The sequence below is a fragment of the Sinocyclocheilus anshuiensis genome, unplaced genomic scaffold (genome assembly GCF_001515605.1).
Source record: "Sinocyclocheilus anshuiensis isolate Anshui unplaced genomic scaffold, SAMN03320099.WGS_v1.1 scaffold1222, whole genome shotgun sequence".
Taxonomy (NCBI): domain Eukaryota; kingdom Metazoa; phylum Chordata; class Actinopteri; order Cypriniformes; family Cyprinidae; genus Sinocyclocheilus; species Sinocyclocheilus anshuiensis.
The window spans coordinates 207,215-215,037 of NW_015555818.1; the positions used below are offsets into that span (position 1 = coordinate 207,215).

At 35.6% G+C, this 7,823-nt stretch overlaps 1 protein-coding gene across 2 annotated transcripts in view; it reads left to right on the top strand.

The window, feature by feature from the left end:
• Window positions 1-795: 795 nt before the first annotated feature.
• The window catches only part of LOC107675231 (cAMP-dependent protein kinase inhibitor beta-like), a 34,494-nt gene continuing 27,466 nt past the window's right edge, over window positions 796-7,823 (top strand). The window contains exon 1 of one of the 2 annotated variants that reach the window (XM_016469511.1): window positions 796-1,006. The gene's annotated coding sequence lies outside the window, so the exon portion shown is untranslated. The remainder of the gene's footprint in view (window positions 1,007-7,823) is intronic. The other variant, XM_016469510.1, reaches the window with a different exon arrangement.

Sequence of the window (7,823 nt, forward strand, 5' to 3'; positions counted from 1 at the left end):
TAACAAGGTGACAGAGACGTGAGGCGAGCGGATCCACTTGCAAGGCTTATAGATTATATTTATTGCAAGGTAATAAAAATAAACAGGCAAGAATCAAAACACGAGTAAACAAGCAAGACAAGATTATGACTAGGAACTGAAAACTAGACAGTAGCTATCGCTTGGAGAGAGATAAACGCATACAATACTTGGCGACTAGAGCAGGAGCAGAGTGAGTGTTATATAGTGTGAGTTATTGGATGCAGGTGAGTGCACAATCAGTGCAGTGGAGCATGGGAGATGTAGTCCAGAGTGATGTGTGACAGTCTATGGGGAGTGAGTGTCAATATGGGAGAGAGCGACCTCTTGTGTTCATTGGATGAAAGTCCACGTAATTAATACAATTATTATTATTATTGTTATTGTTATATAATTCCCATAACATATTAAATAAATTCGAAGGTAGAGACTTACACTTAAAAGATTAATACATTAATTTAGCTTAAAGACATTTATGATATAATATATAATATAATTAAGGTTTTAAGTTTTGCACATACAATTATATATATATATATATATATATATATATGTGTGTGTGTATGTGTAAGCTATATATATATATGTATATGTGTGTGTGTATATATATGTGTACACACACACACACACACACACACTGGAAATAGGGAAATAGACAAATAACCTACTTTTTTGTGTCTAAAGTGCAACTATAAATAAACACTTTTCTGTGTCTAAAGTATAACTATGACGGGCAGCGTTTGGCTATGCGCGCTCTCGTGTGATGTCAGCGGCGCGCGAGGTAGTGATGCTCGCTCGCGCTGGACTCAGTGTCAGAGAGAAGGAGAATCACGACGAAGATGGTGTCAATACGCGGAGTTCCCCTCGCGGATAGCCTCTTTTGGTACTGATTCGGAGTGTTCTCCCGGATAACTCTGCTTCGAGGAGTTGCTTCATGTTCGGAGTGAGTAAAAGCTCTGCTGCAGGACTGTCTCAAGAAAGACTGAAGGTTAGAGATGTGTCCGACGCGTATGTGGAGATCATCACTGCGCGCTTTGAACTTCTCTATGTGCGCTGCTCTATCCAGATGCTCACTGATGCATTACAGCTGTCCGTTCATTTACATGCCGCTTAAATGACAGCACAATAACTAAATGAATGAACCACGTGCTTTGAATGAGTATGGATGTAGTTAAACAATCCCAGTTGTCGTAGGGAAAAATCTATTGTTCCTATTCGAGTGTCATCTGCCAGTTCATATGCACAGTGATCATGCAATATTCCCTACGCGCCTGACACATGAAGAAATGAACTATATAAACAGAATTCTTGTCTTTATTTAAATTCACGTATTGAATATGAATGATTTTTTTTGCATTTGGCTGGTTTACATGTTGAAAAGAGGCTGTTGCATTCTTTATAAGGTTTTATAAAGATAAGGTAAGGATAAGGTTAAGATAAGGTTTTGCTAGAACTGAACTGTAGACTTTTAATTATTATTTGACTTCATTATTTATTTCTGGTGTAGCCTATATGCGTCTGAAATCACAATGACCTTGGATTTGATGTAGTAAAATGAAATAGTTTCTATTATAGCTGGCTTCTAACTGGTCAAAGGTGGTCATTCGGTGGTCCATGCACCATATTAGACTTACGCATCAACAAACCGGCTACCGGTTGGTCATACTAGGTTAAGTCAATCATATTGGTTTTTAGAACAGGATTGCTGGTCAACCAGCTAATGACCAGCTTAGGCCAGCTGGAAACAGTTTCAAAACAGCTTAAACTGGATTTTCCAGCAGGGATTATTGCAGTTGTACTTAATGAATTTGTATGTAAATGATTCATATCTCCATTAATGATGCTTCATGGGTGTAAAATAATGCACATAAAAAAGCGAATGTAAAGTTACAGTGGGCTAAGCAGCACCTTCCTTTTCAAAGTTATTATTTCCAAACACAAATAGACTACAATTAAAATATTTAAAAAATAAATAAATTAAAAATGTTTTTTTTTAAAGTTATTTTCTTAAGTCATTAACATTTTTATTTATTTTCCCCTTTCATTTTTAATTAATTTTACCGTTCCCTGGGTAGAATGAGCAGAACAGATACTGTGACATTTGTGATCATTTAATTGCAACATACTAAGTTAAAGGCGGTTAAAGTTGCCTAGGAGACACAGCAGTTTCATTATCTTCTCATCTAGAGGCATTTACTCAAACGGGTACCATGTCCTATATATTATTACGAGTCCTGCATTTACAGCCTGGTATATGGTTCGTTTGTCTGTTGTTATGGATGCATCTATTTTTGTACACTACATTGGTGTTGTTGGTAACAAAAGATTGTCATGTTGCTGCGCTGTGGTAATGGATGAGCCTCCAGCAGGGTTAAATCACACATGAAATTACACATTGATACGTCCCATCTTTTCCCAGAACAGCTCAGTGACCCTCACAAGATTTACTGATAGAGGGCAGGATCTAGTTTTCAAAAGCTGTTATTTTATTATCAGCACACTTACTGATAATAATAACTAGCATGCATGATAAGTATTAAGGCTATCTTTTGTTTTCTAGATTTCTAACTGCAGATAGACACTTCTATATATCGAAATTCCTGATAAACTGTTGTGATATAGTAGCTGCCCTTCTGCATCTATTAATCTCAATGGCAGAATGTGTCTCGGTCACAAAGAGGTGTGTGAACGTTGTGCTGTGGTGCAGTAGAGCTCCCTGCTGAGTGCCACCCATGGAGAATCTATTTTTAATTGGCCTTGTTGATGATAACAGAAACTTTGCAGCGGTGTCTGCCCGTTCATAAAGTTAATTGTGCTCATGGGACTAGACAGTATCGTTTGGCACAGTTTATTTTCTCCATTACCGCTGGTGCTTCACGTTCACACTTGCCCGTCTGCTTTCACACGTATGTCACAAGACCGGCAATTAGACAAAAAAAGCAGATTTGATGCCCAGACTTGTTGTTTTATCTCTTTGGGCTATTTTAACATACAAAGTTGTGGTTTTTAGCAAAATGCTGCAGTTAGAAAATCATAAGCCAGAAATAGTTTAATTATATCAAATCCCAAGTGATGAAACTGAGTCGTTATGCAATAGTTGTAAAATGCAAATCCAAGATTCTTTGATGCAATGTTTGACATTACAATGATCTTATAAATGTTTCTGCATATTTGGATTAATTGAAAGCATTTTAAGCCATTAATATGTTGAGTCCGCCATAAAGTCAAAATGTTGCTCTATTGCAATTACGGATGCACCGAAATGAAAATTCTTGGCCGAAGCTGAACAAAATGAAACACTGGGCCGAAGGCCGAATACCGAATACCGAACACAGTTTTTCAAATTTTTCGCCCCTGTAGGCCTATTTTGCAAAAAATTTTCACCATTGCATTAATTAAATTGCCAAAATGTGCTTATTACTGTTTTGTCCTGCTTTTCAAATAAAAAATAAATTTAAAAACAACAATTTAAAAAGATTTACTTAACACTGAACATTTTTTTTAACATTCTAGCAGACATTATACCAACAAAGCACAATTTAACTTCAAATGAATAAGTTAGTAAAATAATATTTTTGGGCCATTTTTGAGACTTGAATCAGGCATGTATTCTTTACTGTACAAATAAAGGCAGCCATACTGAGCAGAAGAGAATTCTTTTAAAACATTAGAATATATTACAGATCCCAATTTGAACACTATGTGTGAATGTTATAATAAATGTATTAATAGAGCTGTTGTAGGGTAATTATTATTATCATTATTATTGTCTTACATTTCTATTTTATTTTACAGAACGACAGTAAAATTACAATACTATCATTTATGAATGTCGATGGAGTTGTTGCTTTTGCTCGGCTTTTATTTTGGCAGAAACCCGCAGGAAGATCTTAGTGCTTCTTTTTGTTGACAACAGCATGCAGATTTATAAATGATTCTCATTACGAATTTGGGAAGATGTTTGTCGCACGTATCACATTGTCACATGCCTTTAAAAAAATTCACAAAAATGTTACTGAGCAACTGACGAGTAACAAGTCCAGCACAGATTTTCCTCGCGCTTTGGACTTTGAACCCTGACGCCGCGAGCTCGTGCAGCGCCGTCAGAATACATGTAATTCGTGCGTGCATTAGAAAATATAACATTCTGCAGTTTATTTACTAATCGTTTGAGGTAATTTAATTTCGCGATTTCAATCATCATACAGTAACCACCAGCATTAGCCACCTCATCTTCTCATCAGAGACATGTGATGCAGCACTAAACAGTCTCTCGCTGTTGGTGCTTCGTGCTTGTAATGATTTCTGCGTCTTTCTCTGATAGTTGTAAATACTTTCACACTGCCGATGTTTGCTGCATTAGCACGTGCTTCTATTTAATCGCGTTCATCATTGTTCGGTACATATTATTCAGACTTTTCGCTTATTCGGCCGAACAACGAAATATATTTTTTTGCTATTTTCGGCCGAATAATTTCGGTTGCCGAATATTCGGTGCATCCCTAATTGCAATCCAGCCACACCAACAATAGTGCAAGTTTTGAGACTGGACTATCTGTTTACTGACCAATTGCAGGCAGTGGGAGTGTTTTGGAAAATGTTTTGAAAACATTCAAAATTACTTACTTCTAAGTTTCTAAGCTTATTTCTGCCACAGAAACATTTTTATCTCACAATTCTAACTTTGTAAGTTTCTCACAATTTTGAGTTTATATCTCACGATTCAGAGTTTTTCTCGCAATTCTGAAAAAAAAATGTATCTGAATTCTGACTTTATATCTTACAATTCTATTTTTTGTTTCTACCATGGAATAAAAAAGGTAAAGTGCGACGTTTAAAATCACAGTCCCACAATTTTTTTTTTTTTAAATTGCAAATTATAAACAATTCTGAAAAAATACTGAATTGTAAGATAAAAAGTCACAGTTACCTTTTTTTTTATCCCCTTGCGAAAATAAGCTTCCATATACTTCATATACTGCATTTGTTTGTTATTTCAAAATTAGCCTCAGGAGTTGTAGGAGGATTAAAGTCAATACATTTTAAAGTGACACACATTCTAAACCGATTACTGTAATGAGTAAATTGAAACATATTATTACTACAAAGCACTGGGAGGTTCAGGTGCTTATTTGTAACCCAAAGTCCTTTCTAGTCTTTTAGAGCAGGCATTTGAAAAGATTAAACCGATTTAAGCTGACAATATGCAGCAGATCAAAATTTGGCCTTGAAGCAGCACAACTTCTTTCTCTCCCTCTCTCTCTCTCTCTCTCTCTTCTCTTTTAACAGCTGATATTAATTCTGTTTCAGCCTCCCTCAGAGTATCATCAAGGCTGTAGTGAAAGGCATGACAGCTTCTGTTCTAGTGTTTTACTGGCGAGATCCCAAGAGAGCTCAACTCTCCATTCATTCCACCAATTGGTCCATGCATTACATAAATATTCTCCCGTTAACGAACAATAAAAAGCATTGCAGCATGCAACACAAACAATCTTAGATAGTTATTACTTAACAGTAAGTTTTTTTGCCAGATGCAACTTGAAGTAGAGCTACTGCACAGTTTTCTGGCATTTACTGTATATGTAATACTTAAACAACTTACAATGTTTTGCGTAGCCTTTTTGGACTTTATTTATCCAAACAAAGATGGATTGTTTGAAAACATTTATTGTTTTTGCAATTTAGCTAGATACCTGCTAGTGGCAGAATTTTTTTTTAAATTAACAAGTTAAAATTAAACAAATCTTTATGGTATCTAGTGGTCAAAAATATTAATTATATATAGATTTTGAAGTGTCACAGAATTCTGGACATGTCAAATCACGGTTTTTCACAGTAAATTATAAGTTGACTTATTCTTTTTGACTTGTTGGTCAAATTAAGAATTTACATTTAGGCCTATATGAAGATTTTTTTCGAAGTGCCCTTTATTGTAACTCTGAATAGTTATTTTCTAGAGGTGACACTGATGGATCAACGGTAGTTTGCAGAGGTGCACATTGCTAACGACATGTGGGATTTTATGCATCTCAACATGTGGGGTGCATCGTGTGGTGTTTCTCCTTCAGTTAGGAGTTAAATGTCCCATGGCATGAAAATGTCACTTTATGAGGTTTTTTAACATTAATATGAGTTCCCCTAGCCTACCTATGGTCCCCCAGTGGCTAGAAATGGCGATAGGTGTAAACCGAGTTAAAGACTACACTGTGTTCTAGCGATAAGGCCTAATCCTAGGCTCTACAATATACTGTTGCAGGGCTTGTGTAAAGTCTGGCACCGGAGGGTTATAAAGGGCCAGAGGTCTCACTGTTATCTCTTATCTAAAATCGCCGGATTTGAGCACATCATCATATTGGACCTAAAAATACACCGCGGCAATCTAGGGACCAAGGTATCCTGGCTTTCAGTTTGATCTTCCCTTAAATATCTTGCACCAAGACAGCAGCTTATTTTATTGTCTGCTCTGAGCTCTACGTACCATATGTCAAGTAAATAAAACAGATTGTTGCATGTTGTGAAGCTTTAAAACTCTCACTTTCTGTCAAATAAAGCCTGTGTCTGTGTTTGCGCTGGATAAATTGCCAGTGACGGGAGAGTAAGGAGTCACATTCACAAGGAGCTCTTATCGATCTTACACTGGAACCCTCGCAGACGTGAATTATTTATGAAAGCACAGTGTCTTCATGCATGGCACACTATGTGTGTCATAAGCCTAGACTGTAGGTGCACGGAGAAGTGTTGTAAAATACAATCAATGCCGTTTTAAAAGGCCTGTCTTGCATCTGACATTTCATGTTTGGCCAAGTGCAACATACTGAGAGTTTTATAAACCCTTTGATGCTTGTGTTAAGCCCCTTTCCCATTCTGACAGCGATTTGTTGTCGTTTATGTCACCGGAATGATTGCTGTTGCTGGGAATCACCATTTTGTTACTATTAATAAATAAATAGGAATAGGAATATAATGGAGTGTGCCATTAATAATTATAATAGTAGTAATACAATTTTTGCACAAAAAAAAAGGAAAAGAAAAAAGAAATGCAATTTTATTACCAAAATTCATTTTAAAAATACATTTAAAATAATTCAAAAGACTTTATGCAGACTTTTCAATCTTATTATAGGTGTCATAAATGCAGCCCAATAAATGTGTTTGATATACTAAATAAACAAACCATGTGATAATGATAACATACTGCATTAATACTGGCAAAACTCACACAAAGCCTTTAAGCTTTGAGCGGTAGGCTGTATGTTTGATTTCGGACTATACTGAAGAAACAACTCCATAACAATAATTTGTTCACAAATCGGACTACACTTTCAATAGAAAAAAAAATGGCTCATAGGAGTCATACTGACTACACTTGTTGCGTTGATTCATTAAAAACACTCATTATTAGTCATTAATAATTATTGGCTAATTAGTCATTATAGCCTATATTTATACAGTAAATACTGTATACACACACACACACACACACACACACACACACACACACACACACAAAAATTAACATTAGCTTTTCAAATTTTTTTGTATTCAATCTATTTGTTTTCTTTTTATTTATTATACAATTAACAAAAGCAAAAAGGCCTCTAACACTAGCTTGCTCTATTCTTTTCTATTCTATCTGTTTTCTTTTTATTTATTATATAATATAAAAAAACCTTGCTACATGTACTGCATTAAGCTAACTGAGACTTGTTTTAGCATATCATTGCTCTTTTGCTGATTTTGATTGCTTCCATTGTCCTCATTTGTAAGTCGCTTTGGATAAAAGCGTCTGCTAAATGACTAAATGT